Here is a 20865-nt window from a genome sequence, read left to right as displayed (position 1 = left end):
TGGACTTAGTGTTATGTAATGAGCCAGACTTGATAAAAGATCTTAAAGTAAGGGAACACTTAGGAGGCAGTGATCATAATATGGTAGAATTCAATCTCCAATTTGAAAGAAAGAAGGTAGAATCAGATGTAAAGGTGTTACTGTTAAATAAAGGTAACTGCAGGGGCATGAGGGAGGAACTGACGAAAATCGACTGGGAGCAGAGCCTAGTGGGAAAGACAGTAGAACAGCAATGGTAGGAGTTTCTGGGAGTAATTGAGGACACAGTACAGAGGTTCATCCCAAAGAAAAGAAAGGTTATCAGAGGGGGGATTAGGCAGCCATGGCTGACAAAGAAAGTCAGGGAATGCATCAAAGCAAAAGAGAAAGCCTATAATGTGGCAAAGAGTAGTGGGAAGTCAGAAGATTGGGAAGGCTACAAAAACAAACAGAGGATAACAAAGAGAGATATAAGGAAAGAGAGGATCAAATATGAAGGTAGGCTAGCCAGTAACATTAGGAATGATAGTAAAAGTTTCTTCAAATACATTAAAAACAAACGGGAGGCAAAAGTAGACATTGGGCCGCTCCAAAATGACGCTGGTAATCTAGTGATGGGAGACAAGGAAATAGCTGAGGAACTAAATAAGTACTCTGCATCAGTCTTCACAGTAGAACATGAGTAATATCCCAACAATTTAGGAGAGTCAGGGGGCAGAGTTGAATATGGTAGCCATCACAAAGGAGAAAGTGCTAGAGAAACTAAGAGGTCTAAAAATTGATAAATCTGCGGGCCCAGATGGGCTACATCCTAAAGTTCTAAAGGAGATAGCTGAAGAAATAGTGGAGGCGTTAGTTATGATCTTTCAAAAGTCACTGGAGTCAGGGAAAGTCTCAGAGGATTGGAAAATCGCTGTTGTAACCCCCCTGCTCAAGAAGGGAACAAGGAAAAAGATGGAAAATTATAGGCCAATTAGCCTAACCTCGGTTGTTGGCAAGATTCTAGAATCCATCGTTAAGGGTGAGATTTCTAAATTCTTGGAAGTGCAGGGTCGGATTAGGACAAGTCAGCATGGATTTAGTAAGGGGAGGTCGTGCCTGACAAACCTGTTAGAGTTCTTTGAAGACATAACAAATAGGTTAGACCAAGGAGAGCCAATGGATGTTATCTATCTTGACTTCCAAAAGGCCTTTGATAAGGTGCCTCACGGGAGACTGCTGAGTAAAATAAGGGCCCATGGTATTCGAGGCAAGGTACTAACATGGATTGACGATTGGCTGTCAGGCAGAAGGCAGAGAGTTGTAATGCAGAACGAGGCCAGCAGCACAGGTTCAATTCCTGTACTGGCCTCCCCAAACAGGCGCCGGAATGTGGCGACTAGGGGCTTTTCACAGTAACTTCATTGAAGTCTACTTGTGACAATAAGCGATTATTATTATTAACCTTTTTGAACACCCTATCCAAGGTCAACACCTCCACCTTATCCCCATAACCCAGTAACCCCACCCAACACTAAGGGCAATGTTGGACACTAAGGGCAATTTATCATGGCCAATCCACCTAACCTGCACATCTTTGGACTGTGGGAGGAAACCGGAGCACCCGGAGGAAACCCACGCAGACAGGGGGAGAATGTGCAAACTCCGCACAGACAGTGACCCAAGCTGGGAATCGAACCTGGGACCCTGGAGCTGTGAAGCAACAGTGCTAACCACTGTACTACCGTGCTGCAGATATTGACTGCTGAACAAACCAAATTGCAGAGGGAAACTTGGCTTATGGGCCAAATGTATTTTATGCATTCTGAAAATGAGAAGAAAATGTACTGATCTCGGCAGCAAAGGATCCAATAAAACTATAATTAAAATGTTTCTTAACAAGAAGAACAGAAAACTTAAGCACGCAAGATTACAGTTACACAGTTAACAAATAGACTGACAAAACATGCTCCTGCAAGGGTCTCCCTACTTGGTCAGATCCATAAGTAGGCACCTTTCAGGTGTTAATATAAAATAGCTCTCGATGTGACAGGTTGGACATCCCTTCCATTGAAGTGGAATGGCATTAAGGGACAGGAGAAATGTGGCCATCTCCCATTGCCTTCACTTTATTCCTCCTGGAATCTGGTAGAAATTAAAGTGGCACGGGCATGTCTCCTATGTCTTGCGTCCCCAAAGGCATTGTCCAATGATAGCTGACCCTCGTCACCCTCTTCAGGTTCCTGGGCCTCCAGATTTCTGTCCTCTGAGGAGCTCTCATTCTGCCTCCAGCAAGGGATCATCTCTTTGCAGAACCAAGTTATGAAGGGCACAGCACACTGCAATGGTGCAGGGGACCCGATCAGGAGTGTACTGTGTTGAGCTACCTGAAAGATCCAAACATCGGAAGCACATTTTCAGAAGGAAGCCCGATGGTCGTCTTGATTTTGGACTGTGTGGAGCTGTGAGCTACATTGTACCTCTCGCTTGAACCATTCTAAAATCAATGCACTGGTGTCAGGATCCAGCATTTCATCCCCTGATAGCCATGTCTCCAGATGCTCAGGCCCGTCGGAAATCCCAAGCACCTGGGAGCAACACAGGATGTATGAGTTATGTCAACGTCCAGGGTACCTGGTACAAATATACAGTATGTGCTTCTGCGGATCACACACCAGTTGAACATTGATGGAATGATGTGCTTTAAAGTTGATAACCATTAGGGACGACTGCCATGGAACTTTTAAAACCACATGGGTACAGTCAATTCCACCCCGGGCTCTTGGGAAACCTGAGATAGCTGCAAAGCCATTGAATCTTGAAGACTGGCTATCTTCGCCGAGGTCAAACCGCACATACTGATGTGCCTGGCTGTAGAGGGCACCTGTGATGTTCCTGGTGCATCAATGTGTTGTGGGCTGTGAGAAGCCAGAAAGGTCCCCTGTGGATTCTTGGAACGACCCACAGCAAAGAAACTGAGTGCGGCAGTCACTTTGAAAGCCACTGAGAAGAGATGGCCTCCAATTCGACAGGATGGTCGGTCTTTGATAAGAATGTGGCACATGTGGTCAACCAGAGTTCGGGACAAGCGCAGTTGTGCGTGACATTGTCTCTCACACCTCTGTAAATACGAGAGTCTTTTTCAGTACACCCTCGGTATGTTGATTTGCCTTGGTGGCCTGGGTCTGCCATCCAGAACCCCCTGTTTTAGCTGTAGCTCCCTTGATCTTAGCCTCAGAACCTCCACCTCCATTGAATTAGAACCATCAGAAAAAGCTGCATTGAGCCCTCGATCCATAAATGTTTTACCCTTCTCTCTGAAATGAAACATTGACTAGATTAATGATTAATGGTCCAACATAGTGAAGCCTCGAAATCTGTGACCTACGACAGTTGTAATGGTCCACAATGCTTTCAGCCCACTAGCCTTGTCACTGGTGCAGCCTTGTGCAGCTCGTCCTCGACTTTACGCCGTTCAAGTTACGCCGAACAGCGCTTACGATGCTTAAAATCAGATACACTGGGCGGGATTCTCCGATATCCCCCGGGGCCAGATCGCCCCGCGCCCCCCCGCCCCCTGCTTTGCTCGACAGGCTGATCGTCCGTTGATTACAACGGGGTCTTTCGTGACTGCGGTCTGAAGCCTTTTGCGCAGCCAGCTACAAAGGGCAGTCGCTGTGGCTCAAAGGCACAAGTCTACAGGCATTGAGATGAATGTGTAAAACCCGTGAGACACGCGGTCGCAATTTGTTGATAAAAATGCTGCCTCGCCCCGCTAACGGAACCGATCCCCTATTTTTAACGATATTCCTGTGGGGAAATTGGCTCCAACCTACAATGTTTCGACTCACGACTTGTGTGTTCAGGAACCAGGGGCGGGATTCTCCGACCCCCCGCCGGGTCGGAGAATCGCCGGGGCTGGCGTGAATCCCGCCCCCGTCGGTTGCCGAATTCTCCGGCACCGGATATTCGGCGGGGGCGGGAATCGCGCCACACCGGTTGGCGGGGCCCCCCCCCCAGCGATTCTCCAGCCCGCGATGGGCCGAAGTCCCGCTGCTGGAATGCCTGTCCCGCCGGCGAGAATCAAACCACCTCTCTTACTGGCGGGACAAGGCGGGCTTCGGGGTCCTGGGGGGGCGTGGGGCTATCTGGCCCCGGGGGGTGCCCCCACAGTGGCCTGGCCCGCGATCGGGGCCCACCGATCCACGGGCGGGCCTGTGCCGTGGGGACACTCTTTTCCTTCCGCCTTCGCCATGGTCTCCACCATGGCGGAGGCGGAAGAGACCCCCTCCACTGCGCATGCGCGGGTGCCGTGAGTGGCCGCTGACGCCCCCGCACATGCGCCGCCCGGCAAGTCATTTCCGCGCCAGCTGGCGGGGCACCAAACGCCTTTCCTGCCAGCTGGCGGGGCGGAAATCAGTCCGGCGCAGGCCTAGCCCCTCAAGGGGAGGGCTCGGCCCCTCAAGATGTGGAGACTTCCGCACCTTTGGGGCGGAGCAATGCCGGACTGATTCACGCTGATTTTGGCGCCGGTCGGCGGACTTCGTGCTGATTGCGGAGAATCCCGCCCCAGGTGTCTCCTAAGTCCAAGGATTGCGTGTATTTGAGGCACAGTAAGACGTTTTACAACATCAGGTTAGCATGGGCAGCACGGTAGTACAGTGGTTAGAACATAGAACATAGAACATTACAGCGCAGTACAGGCCCTTCGGCCCTCGATGTTGCGCCGACCTGTGAAACCACTCTAAAGCCCATCTATTGGACATTCTGAATTCTCCCTCTGTGTACCTGAACAGGCGCCAAAGTGTGGCGACGAGGGGCTTTTCACAGTAACTTCATTGCAGTGTTAATGTAAGCCTACTTGTGATAATAAAGATTATTATTATTATTATTAAAGTCCAACAGGTTTGTTTCGAATCACTAGCTTTCGGATCACAGCTCCTTCATTACCTATGATTCGAAAGAAACCTGTTGGACTTTAACCTGGTGTTGTAAGACTTCTTACTGTGCCCACCCCAGTTCAACACTGGCACCTCCACATCATGGGCGGGATTCTCCAACCCCCCACCGGGTCGGAGAATTGCTGGGGGTCGGCGTGAATCCCGCCCCCGCCGTCCTCTGAATTCTCCGGCCCCCCAGAAATCACCCCGGCGTGAATCCTACCGACGCAACGCAATGTGCCCCGGGGCTGCCCAAATTCTCTGCGCTGCGATGGGACAAAGTCCTGCCCGTTTAACGAGTGTCCCGCCGGCGTAGGTCAAGGTTGGTCCCTACTGGCGGGACCCCGCTCCGTGGACGGGCCTGTGCCGTGGGGGCACTCTATTCCTCCGTGTCAGCCTTGTACCGATCCGCGATGGCCGGCGCGGAGATGAACCCCCCCCCTGCGCATGCGCGGGGTGACGCCAGCAGACGCTGGCGCTCCCGCGCATGCGGCAACTCGCGCCAGCAGGCGGAGGCCCTTTGGCGACGGTTACCTTGGCGCCAAGCCCCTTCCGACCGGCCGGTGTGGCGGAAACCACTCCGGCGCCAGCCTAGCTCTTGAAGGTGCGGAGGATTACGCACCTTTGGGGTGGCTCGACGCCGGAGTGGTTCCCGCCAGTGTTTGCGACGTTTTTTCCCGCCCCGACAATTTGCGCAGAATCCCGCCCCATGTATTTGAGGCACTAACAGATACAACAGGTAACCAAAATGTCACACTTAAGACTTCACATCTAAATTCCACAGTGGTTGGAGAAGGTTAGAATGACATGCGTGAACTGACTGAGTTCAGTGCTCCAATCTCTGATGCGGCAGACTAATTAACAATAGGTTGTTCATGATTAATGACTGGAGGCCCTTTGGGCCCTCGTGAGTGCCAATTCTGGAAAGCACACGACAGTCTGCCCGAGATGGAGTGCCATATACGCTACACCTGTGCCTCTTCAATGGTTGTCTGCATATAAGAATTTCACATTTCCACGTGTTAATGTTGAAACGCAGCGACTGAGATGTTGAGCCAAAGATTCCTACATTTCCCTGTTACAGAAATGAGAAAGATATCGGTTTCAAGCGTTATCTTCACTAGGAGGTCACCTTTCACTCAGGTTACCCTCCCGTTTGTTGTTGTGGCATCAACAGCTTCGAAGTGTGCTCTCGGAAAGGGCCCCTTCGTCCAGCAGTGTGCTCCTCCCACACTGCCTCAGACACCTACCATACAGATTTGTTTGTACTTTCCATTTATAATTGCGCCGTAGCTTCCATAGAGCTAGATGGTGGTTCTGCATCATTATTTTGAGACCAGTTTAAAAAAAAAAATTTAGAGTACCCAATTCATTTATTCCAATTAAGGGGCAATTTAGCGTGGCCAATCCACCTAGCCTGCACATCTTTGGGTTGTGGGGGCGAAACGCACGCAAACACGGGGAGAATGTGCAAACTCCACACGGAGAGTGACCCAGAGCCGGGATTGAACCCAGGACCTTGGCGCTGTGAGGCAGCAATGCTAACCACTGCGCTACCGTGCTGCCCTATTTTGAGACCAGTTTTGATGCTACCCCTCTGACTGTCCGACTCCCAGAGGTCGATCTGGAATGCACAATGTGAAGTTCGAGCATATTATTCTCCGGCCTCCACCAGCAATACTGGCTCCCATTGTTGTTGTGGTTCACATGACATTCCTACCCCCCCTGAGCCCATCACTACTGTCGTGTCTCTGCCCCATGTTGACCTGTACCCTCCCCTTCGCGGGGCTGTGTGCATAGTCACTTACCGAGAAAAACCCTCCAGGGAGCTTCACATGCCCCCCACCCCCACTTTATGATGCGCTCCCCATATATAGGCTCCAGGTGCCACCCATAACCACACCAATTGAAGCTGAGGGCAGCGAAAGACAAGTCTATGGGCAGAAACTGAGGAATCGCCCTGCACACCAAGCTGTGCATTATCCCAAATGAGCACACAGCCTGTGCCCATCCTTAGGGCAGGAATGCAATGTAGGTACCCAGAATAACCCTGCAGCATGGCCTTATATCCCCCCATGACTGCCTCAACTTTCTTACTCTTGATGGTGAAGTCCACCGAGCCCCAGGACCGCTTCTGCTCACTGACTGTAACCCCAAAGTCCGACTGTCCTCTCTGACTCTGACCCAGAACAAGGACGCTGATTTCAATGAGTTTCCCATTGTCGTCACTGACTGAGAGCTACACTTCCTTCCTTCACGACACATCAGCACCCTATTATGAATCTCCCTGCAAATCCATCCCTCTTGTGCCACATTAATACCCCCTTTTCTATTCTAGAACATGCGTGCATTACCTCCCATTCATGAACACTGCCCAGTCCATCACGTGAACCCACCTCCCATCCATTGACTCTGTCTACACCTCCCACTGCATTCGGAAAGCAGGCAGCATAATCAAATACCCCTCCCACCCTGGTTAGTCACTCTTCCAACCTCTTCCATCAGGCAGGAGGTACAAAAGTCTGAGAACACGCACCAACAGGTTCAAAAACAGCTTCGTCCCCGCTGTTACCAGACTCCTGAATGACCCTCTTATAGATTGATCTGATATCTTCACATATTTTCTCTACTGAGTAGTACTACAGTCCGTATGCTTCACCCCATGTTTGTGTCTGTGTATTTATATTGTGCATTTATCCATGTCCTCCCCCCCACAGCAGTGTGACGTTCCACTGGAATCGCAGCGAGACCAATGCAGTGCTGTGGCAGGTAGGCTATTATTGGAAGCCTGCACGCGATTCCAGTGAGAAGTGAATTTAATGAGAATTCATGGGATGTTAATGAATGTAAATAGTATTTGATGTGACCATCAATTCACGCGAGACAGAGAGTTGAAGTGAACAGTGGCTTTAATCGACTAGAACAGTGCCTGCCTGCGACTGCTCTGCTAGTGAGAGCCACCTACAGTGCAGCTGTTCTTTATACCTCCCCTCAAGGGGGCGGAGCCCACAAGGACACCAAAATGATACATTCCGTGTGGTACAGTACAATGGTCGATAGGTGGAGCCCACATGGGCAACAGCATGATACAGTGTAATACAGTGTTGAATGGTTAGTACAATACGTTCACCACAGTATTCATCCCATTGCTCACCTGGATATGCGACTCAGCATTGACCCACTCCCGGGAGAATGGCAAACTGTTTTAACGGTTTCTGATCTTTTGGCTCCCGCTAGGATTCTCCCCTCTTGCCCTCCATCAAACCTGCCACAGGCAGGATGGGAAAATTTCATCCTGTTTCCCTCTTCGCAGAGACTGCGGAACCTGCAGGGTATTTTCAGCATTTTTGACTTCTTCTTTCCTTTCCCCAAAACAATGACATCAGATTTCCCTCAATTATCCATGTTGCAATGATTCATGGCTGAACCTTGCAAGTCACTGCAGCCAAGTGAATCCAGTATGAATGGCACAATTGTCCCTATCGAGGAACTTGCCCTTTCTGCGAAAGGATTTCCTTGTAACAAGCTCAAGTGGAAATTTTCTTTTGCCCTTCCATCCTACAGAGTTCTCAACAACCTCAGAGTCTTCAGCATTAAATCTGATCAGGGATCCCAGTGCCGTGTTACTTATGAAAGGACAAGAGAAATGTCCTTTTTGGAGTGCAGCACGGTAGCACAAACAATTAGCACTGTGGCTTCACAGCTCCAGGGTCCCAGGTTCGATTCCCTGCTGGGTCACTGTTTCTGCGGAGTTTGCACGTTCTTCCTGTGTCTGCGTGGGTTTCCTCCGGGTGCTCCGGTTTCCTCCCACAGTCCAAAGATGTGCAGATTAGGTGGATTGGCCATGATAAATTAGTAACCAAAAAAGGTTAGGAGGGGTTAGTGGGTTACCGGGATAGGGTGGGTGAGGGCTTAAATGGGTCGGTGCAGACTCGATGGGCCGAATGGCCTCCTTCTGCACTGTATGTTCTATGCTCTATGTTCTACATGTTAAGCTGAACTCTTGTCTTCCCTGTCAGGTAGATACATAGGACAGGATTTTCAGGCCCTCCTCTGTAGCATGTTTTGCTTCCGATCCCACTGTTGTCAACGGGCCTTCCCATTGTTTGCACCCCCCTCGGTCAGGGCACCTGCGGCAGGGGGATTTACAATGGGAACAGCCAGAACATCCTGCCCAAAGTAACTATTTAGAAGGAGAAGCAGGAGCTCTCTCCTATGAATAATCACATTACCGATTGTGGGAGCTTGCTGTGCGAAAATTGATCACTGCAGCAGCACCGTGACTATGCTTCAAAAGAGCACTTTGTTTACTGAAAAACACTTCGGAACATCCTGGAGTCCTGACAGGTGCCAAGTCGGGACGGGAGAAAATGGAGCTCGATCCTTCCACTTGATCAGGACAAGAGAAAGCTGAGGCCCAATCGAGTGGCTCACAATTTGGAGTAAGCTGAACATAACTAAATCTGGAAAATTATTTTCACCGTCCTTGAGGCAGCAACTAGGGAGCGTGAATTTAAAATCCTCGTCAAACTGATGAAGGAAGGGGTTAGAGCAATTTTTATTTGACGCGGACTCTTGTCACGACATGGAACGCCCTGCCAATCTGTGGTCGGAGCATCATCCGCCCATTGCTTATAAAAGGAAATTGGATCAAAAATAAATGGCTATGAGGCCGCATGAGAAGAGGAAGAAAATGAGTGTGAGAGGATAGTCTGGATGTGCTGGAGCAAATAACCCCAAACTGTGCAGTAAAATTATGACTTTTAGCCGAACAAAATTGAGGCCTGTGATTCCCCAACGCCAACGGAAAGAAAACACAGACCAGACCAGGCAGCAGCAGCAGCGACTATTTCTGGTCAATACCTGTCATTAAGCCAGGGTAGGCCAATGGCACTCAGCTACACTTACACACTGGATGCCAGAGATAAGTGCGATAGGCGGGATTCAGTTGATAAATGAACCTTGAAGCTAACACTTACTGATCCACTTTCACCCAAGATGACGGACAGGCCTGAATTTCTTGGGTGAGCTGCTGACTCTGCATTCGATAGAATGGGCATCGAGGAAACCAAACAATTCAGAAAGATGATGGATCATGTGTGGATCATGGTGTGCCCGGAGGCTAAGCAATGAAAACCAAAGGTTTTATCGTGGTAGGGAGAAGTGGGGGGGGGGGGGGGGGGGGGGGGGGAAATGTAAATGTATTCGGTTACATGAATTTAAATGGTTGAGAGAACGCAGGGCTGAATCATAGAATGATAGAATTTGAAATGAAATGAAATGAAATGAAAATCGCTTATTGTCACAAGTAGGCTTCAAATGAAGTTACTGTGAAAAGCCCCTAGTCGCCACATTCCGGCGCCTGTTCGGGGAGGCTGGTACGGGAATTGAACCGTGCTGCTGGCCTGCCTAGGTCTGCTTTAAAAGCCAGCTATTTAGCCCTGTGCTAAACCAGCCCCTTTACGGTGCAGAAGGAGGCCATTCGGCCCATCGGGTCTGGACCGGCCCTTGGAAAGAGCACCCTGCTTAAGCCCACACCTCCACCCTATCCCCGTAACCCCATCTAACCTTTTTTTGGACACAAAGGGGCAATTTAGCATGGCCAATGCACCTAACCTGCACATCTTTGGATTGTGGGAGGAAACCGGAGCACCCGGAGGAAACCCACGCACACACGGGGAGGACGTGCAGACTCCGCGCAGACAGTGACCCAAGCTGGGAATCGAATCTGGGACCCTGGAACTGTGAAGCAACAGTGCTAACCACTGTGCTACCGTGCCGCCCCAAATTGTGTGATTGTAGCTTATGGAGTGTTTCCTCAGAAACCCCCTGCTGCTCCCGGAGTAATAAATTGGTCAATATCTCCAGATAGGAATTCCCTCTCAATATAATTTCACTCCATTCGGAATAGAAGCTGGAGTAGACCATTCCGCCCCTCGAGCCTGCTCAATCATTCAATAAGTTCATGGCTGACCCTGTACCTCAACAATATCTCTTCACACTAGCCCGTAACCCGAGATGTAAAAGTTCATTGACCTCTATGCTCAATGACTGACCATCCACAACTTTATGGGGTGAGAATTCGAAAGGGTCACAACCTTCAGAGTGAAGAAATGGCTCCTCATCTCAGTCCTAAATGACTGACTCTTTCTCCTGAGGCTGAGATCCCTTTGTTCTAGACTTGTCACCCAGGCACACTATCCTCCCAGCATTCACCCTCTCAAGACCCTTAAAAATTGGGCAGCATGGTGGTTAGCACTGTTGCTTCACAGCTCCAGGATCCCGGGATCGATTCCCGTCTTGGGTCACTGTCTGTGCGGAGTCTCCCTGTGTCTGCGTGGGTTTCCTCCGGGCGCTCCGGTTTCCTCCCACAAGCCCCGAAAGATGTGCTGTTTAGTAATTTGGACATTCTGAATTCTACCTCTGTGTACCCGAACAGGTGCCGGAATGTGACGACTAGGAGCTTTTGATAGTAACTTCATTGTGGTGTTAATGCAAGCCTACTTGTGACAATAAAGATTATTATTATTAAATGTTATATGTTCCAGTGAAAACACCTCTAGGGACTATGAGCCCAGTCTACTAACTCTCTCCTCATAGGACAATCCCCTCAACTCAGGACATCTGGTGAACCTTTGCTGCACTCGCTTGAAGGCAGTTATAGCCTTCCATTTTTAGGCGAAAGGACCAAAAACTGTAATTGGTACTCCAGGTGCGGACTCATTGGGCAGGATACTTTGGCCGTGCCCACCCAGCGACCAGATATTCCTGCCCGAGGTCAACGGACCTTGACATGACCCCTGTCCCGTCCGTGGCCATCTTGTGGTGGGTGCAGCCAAAGAATCCAGCCCACTGAGGTCCTATACAATTATAGTAAGACTTTTATATACTCAAATTCCTTTGTAATAAAGGCTCACATACCATTTCCTTCATTTCTCCCCGTACCAGCGTATGAACATTCTGCGATTTGTGTGTAAGTCCAGCCAGGTCCCTCTGAATATCAACCTTTCCCAGTCTATCCCATTTAAAAATATTCTGCTCCTCTATTTCTTCCTACTGAAGTACATAACTTAAAATTTCTCCACATTATACTCCATCTGGCACATTCCTTCTCATTCACTCACCCTGCCTAAACCCTTCCACATCTTCTTTGCATCATCCTCACAGTTTACTCTCCCACTGAACTTTGCATCACCAGGTGCTCTGCACTTGAGACTTTTCATCTGAATCATTGATATTCTGAGTCATTGACGTGATTTGCACTTTCCACGTTGGAGCACAAAGGTTAAATGGAAACAGCTCACTTTCCTCAGTAAGATAAGGATTACCGCAATGGAGCTGCGGGACTTTGAGTCTACATTACTAGAATGCTGCTTTTGGGGAGGTGAAGATTAAATACTTGGGACTTAATTGCATGTGACATTGCCTCCAGCCAGTTAACAATTTGCAGAAAATGTGTATGCATACTTGAGCTTGGAACTGGAGTTGGGAGAAAGACTTCAGAAACTCCTTCCACAGGGCCACCTGGTGGCGAGAACCTGCAACTACATCGTGACAGTTGACATACCAACTGGAATTGGTTTATAGAGACAACAATTTCCAGTGATGAATGTTGACTCAAAATGCGCAACCAAATCTCATGATATTGCTGGTTTTGGTAAACATGACCAAGAAGCTTTTTGATTATTGTTGTAAAAACTGTCTGGGTCACTGTCTGTGTGGAGTCTGCACGTTCTCCCCGTGTCTGTGTGGGTTTCCTCCGGGTGCTCCGGTTTCCTCCCACAGTCCAAAGACATGGAGGTTAGGTGGATTGGCCATGGTAAATTGCCTTTAGTGACCAAAAGGGTTAGGAGGGGTTATTGGGTTATGGGGATAGGGTGGAAGTGAGGGCTTAAGTGGGTCGGTGCAGACTTGATGGGCTGAATGACCTCCTTCTGCACTGTATGTTCTATGTTCTAAAGGTTTTTGATTGACAGGTTGAGACAGTTTCAAAGGGGAGATTTGATTGTTAATTTATATAGCTCTGCAGGGATCCATTGCCTCAGGGTAGCAGCTGTTTCTCTCACCGCAGTGCTCTTTACGAGGCTGCCTCGTTGTTCTCAAGTGCTTTCGAGAAAGAGCGGTGGAATGTCTACTTTAGTCAAGGATATCTGCTGTCCTTTGTCGGCTTTATTTAAGTATAACTCCAGTTCAATACCAACCTGATTGATCCATTACTGCTCTCTGATGTAGCGTAGCAAGCCAGTTAGTTGGAGCAAACTTTCTCAGGGCTGTCAGGGATAGGCAATAAATGCCAGCCTTACCAGTCATGCCCACATCCCAATGTGATCTTTTCTGAATTGGAAGTACATGCATGTGCTTGGATACCTGCCGTAATGTCTCCTAATCTGGCTCAGAGTCCAATTTTTGACGAATAGCACGCCCGTGAAGTGCCTTGTGATGTTTGCTAATGTGTGGCTTTGGCCTGCTGGATCTCACACGGAACCTATTAGGCATGTATCAGCTTCTAATCTATTGTGTTCTTAGTGAAACACTTTGGTGCCTCAGTTTTAACTCTGTTTTAATTCCGCTTTATCGGGCAGCAACTTGTGGCAGAGACAAGGGTCTCGGTCGCTGGCCAGCCATCCAACAAGTGCCCCGCGACACCACTTTCCAGGAAAGTCCGCTGCATCAATTAAGCACTTCCCAGGCCGGTGGCAGCCCACGCCCCGGGATCAAGAATCTTGGGATAGGAAGTCGCGCCCACCAAGCACTGCCGGCCAATCAGAGGGTGCCAAATGTTTACACGCAGCAGCGCCACCGGCAAGGTGGTGTCTGCTGCCGGATCTACAATAACCCGAGGCCTTGGATTGAGGAGGGATCCAAGCACTGGCGGGTGATAGGCGGAAGGGGGTAGGGGCCATGGTGGAGGGGTGGAGAGGGTGACTGACGGAAAAGGCAGAGGAGTGGCTTTTAGCGCACACCACCCAACACCCCTGCACCCCCCCCCCCCCCCCTGCACCCCCCCCCCCTTTCCACCGCCACTTTTCTGATGTGACTGGTAACCTGACCAGGCATTGATTGCCTTTGAACGAAGAATATTCCACCCTGGAACCCATAAGCAATCACGCCACAGTTTGCTTGTCGTGTCCCCCGCATTTCGAGTCCCCCGCCCACTGCTGTGTCATTACCAGCGTGAGATCGTCGAGTGGGAATTAAATGATGATGGAGAAGAAAGAACATCCGTAAACCCTCCCACTCCAGATTTAATCAGGGTGGAGGCGGGAAGGCAGCGGAGTCCTCAACTGCCTCCCTGCTGCCTGGTTAAACACTCGCACCGCTGCCGATCTCACCACGGAGGAGAGTGAAAGATTCAGCCCATTGTTTCAACCTCGTCATTTAGTCAATGTGGACAACCTTCGATTGTCCTGGGCTTGTTTCTGACATTCCCTTACCCTGTAGCACTGCAAGCTCTCAAAGCTTATGTACATTTATCAATGTCTGATCATGCTCATCTTGAGCATTGGGGCAATCAATTATATTGGTGCAATGAGAAACAGGCAGGCGTTCAATGATCTGTTGTAAGCAGGTCAGCAAATTGTTTCCTCAGTTACGCCACATTTGGTAGCACTTACACCTCTCGGTCACCAAGGTTGTGGGTTCCAGTGCCACTCCAGGAACTTGATCGAGGCTAATGCTCCAGTGCAATATTCAGGGAGTGCTGCACTGTCAGAAGTGCCGTCTTTTCAAATGAGCCGTTAAACTCAGGCTCCGTCTGCCCCTTCAGATGGATATAAAATATCACATGAAACTCTTTCGAGGAAGAGCAGTGCTAATTGTGGCCAAATTCTATCCCTTAATCAACATCATTGATCCATTCACGGCGCCGAGGGCCAGGGTTTGATCCCGGTCCCGGGTCACTGTCAGTGTGGAATTTGCACATTCTTCCCGTGTCTGCGTGGGTCTCACCCCCACAACCCAAAGATGTGCAGGGTAGGTGGAATGGCCACGCCAAATTGCCCCTTACTTGAAAAAAAAAAGAATTGGGAACTCTAAATTTATTTCAAAAAAACATTATCATCGATACATTTTGGCCGCGATCTTCGTGCCCGAACGGGAGTGCAATACGAGCGGTAGATGCCGGGTAAGGCCTCCCAGCAGTCGCAACGTCTCGCCAAGTCCGGTGAGGCGGCACGACCAGAATCCCACCCATAATGCGCGGTACCAGGCCGCACGCGCTTAAGTAGGTTTTCAACCTACTTCAGCATACTTACCCGCAATCTACCAGTCTCCTGGGATCTACTGGCCACCCCAGGGGAGCCTCAGCTTGGTGCTGTTCATTACTGGTCCTTATAAATGTGGACCAGGCGGAACGGCACCTGGGAGGTCTCCCGGGCCATCAAAGACTCCTGGGTGGTCAGGGATAGGGCAAGGTGGCCAGCTGGCTCTCCCCTGGAACACAGGCACCTTGGCACTGCCCAGCTGGCACCTTGGCACCTCCAGGCTGGCACTGCCAACATGCCTGGGTGGCACTGTTGAGCCAACAGGAGCACTTCCAGATTGCCAGGGTGGCGGTGCCGGGTGCCCGGGTGCTAGGGTGGCACTGTAAAGGGTCAGGGCCTGAAGGGGGCCATGCCCATGAAAGGAGGGTATGAAGGATGGAGGGTGAAAGGGAAGGTGTGTAGGGACCTCTGGGAGGTTGGGGAAGGGTGAAGGGTGGGTGGCCCGGTAGAGGGGAGCCTGCAAGGCGGTGTGGGGGTCCTGAAGAGTGGGGTCCTCAGGGACCCCATACCGGGTAATGCCCATGTGTGTGGGGGTGACATTGCTCCTGGGTGGGTGGTGTGGTGGACCCTCAAACTCACTTCGAGATTGGGGCCCCCTTTCAAAATGGCCCCCCTGATCGCTAGGGACCCAGTCTGGCCAGCGAGTTCAACTCCCCAGTGATGAAAATAATTCCAAGTGTGGGCTAAACTGGTGACAAAATCCCCAGAGCCCACAAAAGTGACTACGTGTGGTTGATCGCGCCGACAGAGCCGGTGGGAAGCTCCTAGCAAAACCCGCGAAAAATTACACTTCGAAACCTTTCCATTAGATCGTGCCCACTATCTGGTCATAGATCAAGGGGAGGCAGAGGTGCAGTTGTATTGTTGCTGAACTCATAATCCAGCGTAATGCCCTGGGGACCCGGGTTGGAATCCCACCCCAGTAGATGGTGAAATTTGAATTCAATAAAAATTTGGAATTCAAAGTTTATCGATGACCATGAAACCATTGTTCATTGTTGTAAAAACTAGGGAAATCTGTCTGTGACTCCAGATCCACAGCAATGTGGTTGATTTTTAACTGCCCCCCTCAAGGTCAATTAAGGATGGGCAATAAATTCTGGCCCAGCCAGCAATTGCCCATATAAAAATACAATTATCAAACCAATTTTTACACACTTTACTTTCTGGAAATTAGTGCAGCATATTTCGTCATTACAGCAGTGGCAAGATACAACATTGTTTCTCTATCACTTTAGACATTCTTGAAGGTGTGGACAGTACAGTATAAATGTACGTCATTCTTCTTAGAGGAGATATTTGCCCAGTTGAAGGAAGGGGGTGAGCTGATTTGCCATATTGAAGATCCATGCATGTACACAGATTGAGCCTGGTAAATCGAAAGAGTCACTGATTCATGACAGAATTGCTATTGGAGCCTGAAACCTCCGTGTGAGAGAACGAGGCAAGGCTGCTGAGAAAATAAAGTTAAATACGAGGTGACGGAACATTTTCAGAAGAAGCAGCTTAGTATTGATAAAATTGTCTGTACGGTGGAGCGAGAAGCAAGTGCTGCCAATCAAGCCATTGAACAGAAGCCTAAGCTAATTAGAGAGGAAATTGATTGACTCCTTTTGCCGAACAAACAATCCGATACAAGTGTCCAGCATTCCGGAGGCTGTGTAATGAGTGCGTTGAAACAAAGGTCAAGAAGCAGCTCGTACTCCAGAGAGGCAGGTAAATGAACCAGATAATGAGTACATCTTTACACCGGTTAAATGGGGGAAAATGTTGTGACGAGCACTGTTTCCAAAGTGACAATGTAATTCTTAGTGCATGCGGCGCTGTGCTTAATGCGCGCCTTCTCAAACACTGCGCATGCACTAAGGGACACCGGAAACTCTCAAGGTGCAAAGCAAAGATAGATTTGTGAGGTTAAACTGACTGCACTTCACATCAAGACAGCGTTTGACCGAGTGTGGCATCATGGAGGCCTTGCAAAACTGAAGACAATGGGAATCAAGGGGAAACTCGCCACTAGTTGGAGTCATACCGAGTACAAAGGAAGATGATTGTGGAGGTCAGCCATTTCAGTTGCAGAACATCACTGCAGGAAAGAGTAATGTGACAAGTAAGTGTTCAATGAACAGACTGACATTGGGACGTTCTGAGGAACAATGCGACCTTGGCGTGTTTGTCCATAGATTTCTGTGATAAGGTGGTGAAAAAGGCATCTGGGAATCTTGCCTTTATTAATCCAGGCAAAGATTAAAAAAGCAGGGAGGTCATTTTGGAGTTGTATTGGACTTTGGTGAGGCCAGAGCTGGAGTAGTGTGTGCTCTTCTGGTCACCCCATTCTAGGGAGGATGTGATTGCACTGGAGACGGTGCAGAGGCGATTCATCAGGATGTTGCCTGGGATGGAACACTTAAGTATGAAGAGAGGTTGGATGGGTTTGGATTGTTTTAGTTGGAGCAGAGACGACTGAGCGGCGACCTGATCGAGGTGGACAAGATTATGAGGGGCCTGGATGAGGTGGGTAGAGAGCATCTGCTCCCCTTAGTCGAAGGGTCAGTTAAGAGGGGACACAAGTTCATGGTGAGGGGCAGGAGGTTTAGGGGGATTTGAGGAAAAACCTTCTTACCCAGAGGGTGGTTATGGTCTGGAATGCACTGTCTGGGAGGGGGGTAGAGGCAGGTTGCCTCGCATCCGTTAAAAAGTACCTAGATGAGCCCTTCACACATCAACACATTCAAGGCTATGGGCCAAGTGTTGTTAAATGGGATCAGGTCGGTAGGTCAGGTGTTTTTTAATTGCCAGTGCAGACTCTGTCATATATCCACTCATGTAGACAGGCAGTAATTGACACACAGGATAACCAATGAACACACACGACACATAACAACCAATCACCAGACAGGACACCACCACTATAAAGCACACAGGGCATTAAGACTCTCTCTCTCTCTACAGGGCGCAGCTACTGAGATAGTAAGAGTGCACAAGCCAGTGAGCACTATCACCATGAGGTAGAGAGCTAGTCTGGTCAAGCCAGTAGGAGGTTATCAGTTAGATTGATAGAGTGTCAACTCACAGCAGACTATGTACAGCAATCAGGAAGTTCAATAAAACAGTGTTGGACCATCTCCTGTGTCGGAAGCCTGTTTCTAGTTTCACTGCATCCAGTAGCAGTCAACGTTGAACCAACTTGCTTAACACATCTGACTCGATGAGCCGAAGTTTCTCTTCTGCACTGTGTGAGTCTGCGGTTTTGTGAGTTCTGCAGGGTAGTGACCTAGGTCCAACTATCTTCAGCTGCTTCATCAATGAACTTCCTTCTATTATATGGTCAGAAGTGCGGATGTTTGCTGCTGACTGCGCAATGTTCAGCATCGTGTTCAGTGGGGCTGGATGAGCACAGAGTGGGGCTAATTTAGCACAGGGCTAAGTAGCTGGCTTCTAAAGCAGACCAAGGCAGGCCAGCAGCAATTCCTGTACCAGTCTCCTCGAACAGGCGCCGGAATGTGACGACTAGGGGCTTTTCACAGTAACTTCATTTGAAGCCGACTTGTGACAATAAGCGATTTTCATTTTTCATTTCATTCTCAATTCTACAGATACATGTCCAAATATAGCAAGACCTTGACAATATCCAGGCTTGGGCTGACAAGCAGTAAGTAACATTCACACCACACAAATGCCAGGCAATGACTATCTCCAACAAGAGATAATCTAACCATTGCCTCGTGACTTTCAATGGCAATACCATCGCTGGGTCCCCCAACATCAATGGGAGTTACCATTGGCCAGAAACAAAACTGGACAAGCCATATAAATACTGTGGTTGCAAAAGCATGTCAGAGGCTAGGAATCCTTGATGCACGATCAATGACCACTAAAGCGAGGTTGTAGTCCAGCTGAAGGCTTTAATAAGCTAGCTGCTGGGGCGGCACGGGCTCTTATACCCCGCCTAGCAGGACGGAGCTACCATACAGCTTGACCAATAGGAAGCATACCATTTCTACCAATGGTGTTCCAGCATTACCAGGTACAGTAATACCTCTACTAACACATTCACCCCGTGTTAAAAAAAGAGTCCGGCGGGGGTGGTGGCCTGATACTACAAACATGGCAACATGGTAGAATTAGTTATAGAGGGACCGTAATACCTCCGTACAGCGTTTTGTAACTATTTACAATTCTAGTAACTATTTACAATTTATGATTTAAATTTACAATTTAAAATGAAGCAGTCAGTCGACCGGGGTCCCTGGTCGTCCTCTGTGATCTTCGGAGCTTCGGTGGTGACTCCGGTGGAGACTCGGGCGTCTGTGACTCCGGGTGCGTGTCCTTGATCTCTGTGACAGCTTCGACACCTCTAATCGGCGCTGGTGGGGAAAACGGTTGACCTGGGAAGGGAGCACCTGCGGGGTGCGTCGGTGGGTGGGGGGGCCTAGCCGGGGCCAGCGGAAGGACCGATCCTCCTGTAAGGTGCCCTGGTGGAGGGGAGGGTGGGACTGATGGCTGGGGTGTGCGTGGGACTCTGGCGGGCGCCAGATCTCGTAGGGAGACCGTATCTTGTCGGCCGAGGGGGTACGCCACGTAGGCGTACTGGGGGTTAGCGTGGAGAAGATGGACCTTCGACCAACGGGTCCTGCACGTATTTTCGGAGCAGGATGGGTCCGGGAGATGCCAGCCAGGTCAGGAGTGAGGTCCCAGAGGAGGACTTCCTGGGGAAGACAAGGAGATGTTTGTGAGATGTCTGGTTGGTTGTGGTACAAAGCAGTGACCGGATGGAGTGGAGGGTATCCGGGAGGACTTCCTGCCAGCGGGAGACTGGGAGATTCCTGGACCGTAGGGCCAGTAGGACGGTCTTCCAGACCGTTCCGTTCTCCCTCTCTAACTGTCCGTTACCCCGGGGGTTGTAACTGGTCGTCCTGCTCGAGGCCTTGCCCTTGCTGAGCAGGAATTGACGCAATTTGTCGCTCATAAAGGAGGACCCCCTATCACTGTGTATGTAAGCGGGGAACCTGAACAGTGCAAAGATGCTATGGAGGGCCTTGATGACGGTGGTTGCGGTCATGTCGGGGCAGGGGATGGCGAATGGGAACCGGGAGTACTCGTCAATCATGTTCAGGAAGTATGTGTTGCGGTTGGTGGAGGGGAGGGGGCCTTTGAAGTCCATGCTGAGGCTTTCAAAGGGACGGGAAGTTTTTATCAGGATCTTTGAGGTCTGGAGGAATTTTTGGAGGTTGGTGTCGTGGTCCTGCTGGTCGTGGCCGCAGATGGTGACATTATCGAGATACGGGAATGTTGCACGTAAACCGTACCGGTCAACCATTCGGCCCATCTCGCGCTGGAAGACCGAGACCCCGTTGGTGACACCGAAGGGAACCCTTAAGAAGTGATAGAGCCGCCCATCTGCCTTAAAATCAGTGTATTTGCGGTCACTAGTGCGGATGGGGAGCTGGTGGTAGGCGGACATAAGATCCACCGTGGAGAAGACCTTATAATGCGCAATCCTGTTCACCAGGTCGGATATGTGGCGGAGAGGGTACGCCTCCAGCTGCGTAAACCTGTTGATGGTCTGACTGTAGTCGATGACCATCCTATGCTTCTCCCCGGTCTTTACCACCACTATTTGAGCTCTCCAGGGACAGTTGCTAGCTTCAATGACTCCTTTCCTCAGTAGCCTTTGGACCTCTGACCTAATAAAGATCCGGTCC

This window comes from Scyliorhinus torazame, chromosome 7 (genome assembly GCF_047496885.1).
Source record: "Scyliorhinus torazame isolate Kashiwa2021f chromosome 7, sScyTor2.1, whole genome shotgun sequence".
Classification (NCBI taxonomy): domain Eukaryota; kingdom Metazoa; phylum Chordata; class Chondrichthyes; order Carcharhiniformes; family Scyliorhinidae; genus Scyliorhinus; species Scyliorhinus torazame.
The sequence above is the reverse complement of the archived record's forward strand: the minus strand, read 5'-3'. Positions refer to the sequence as shown.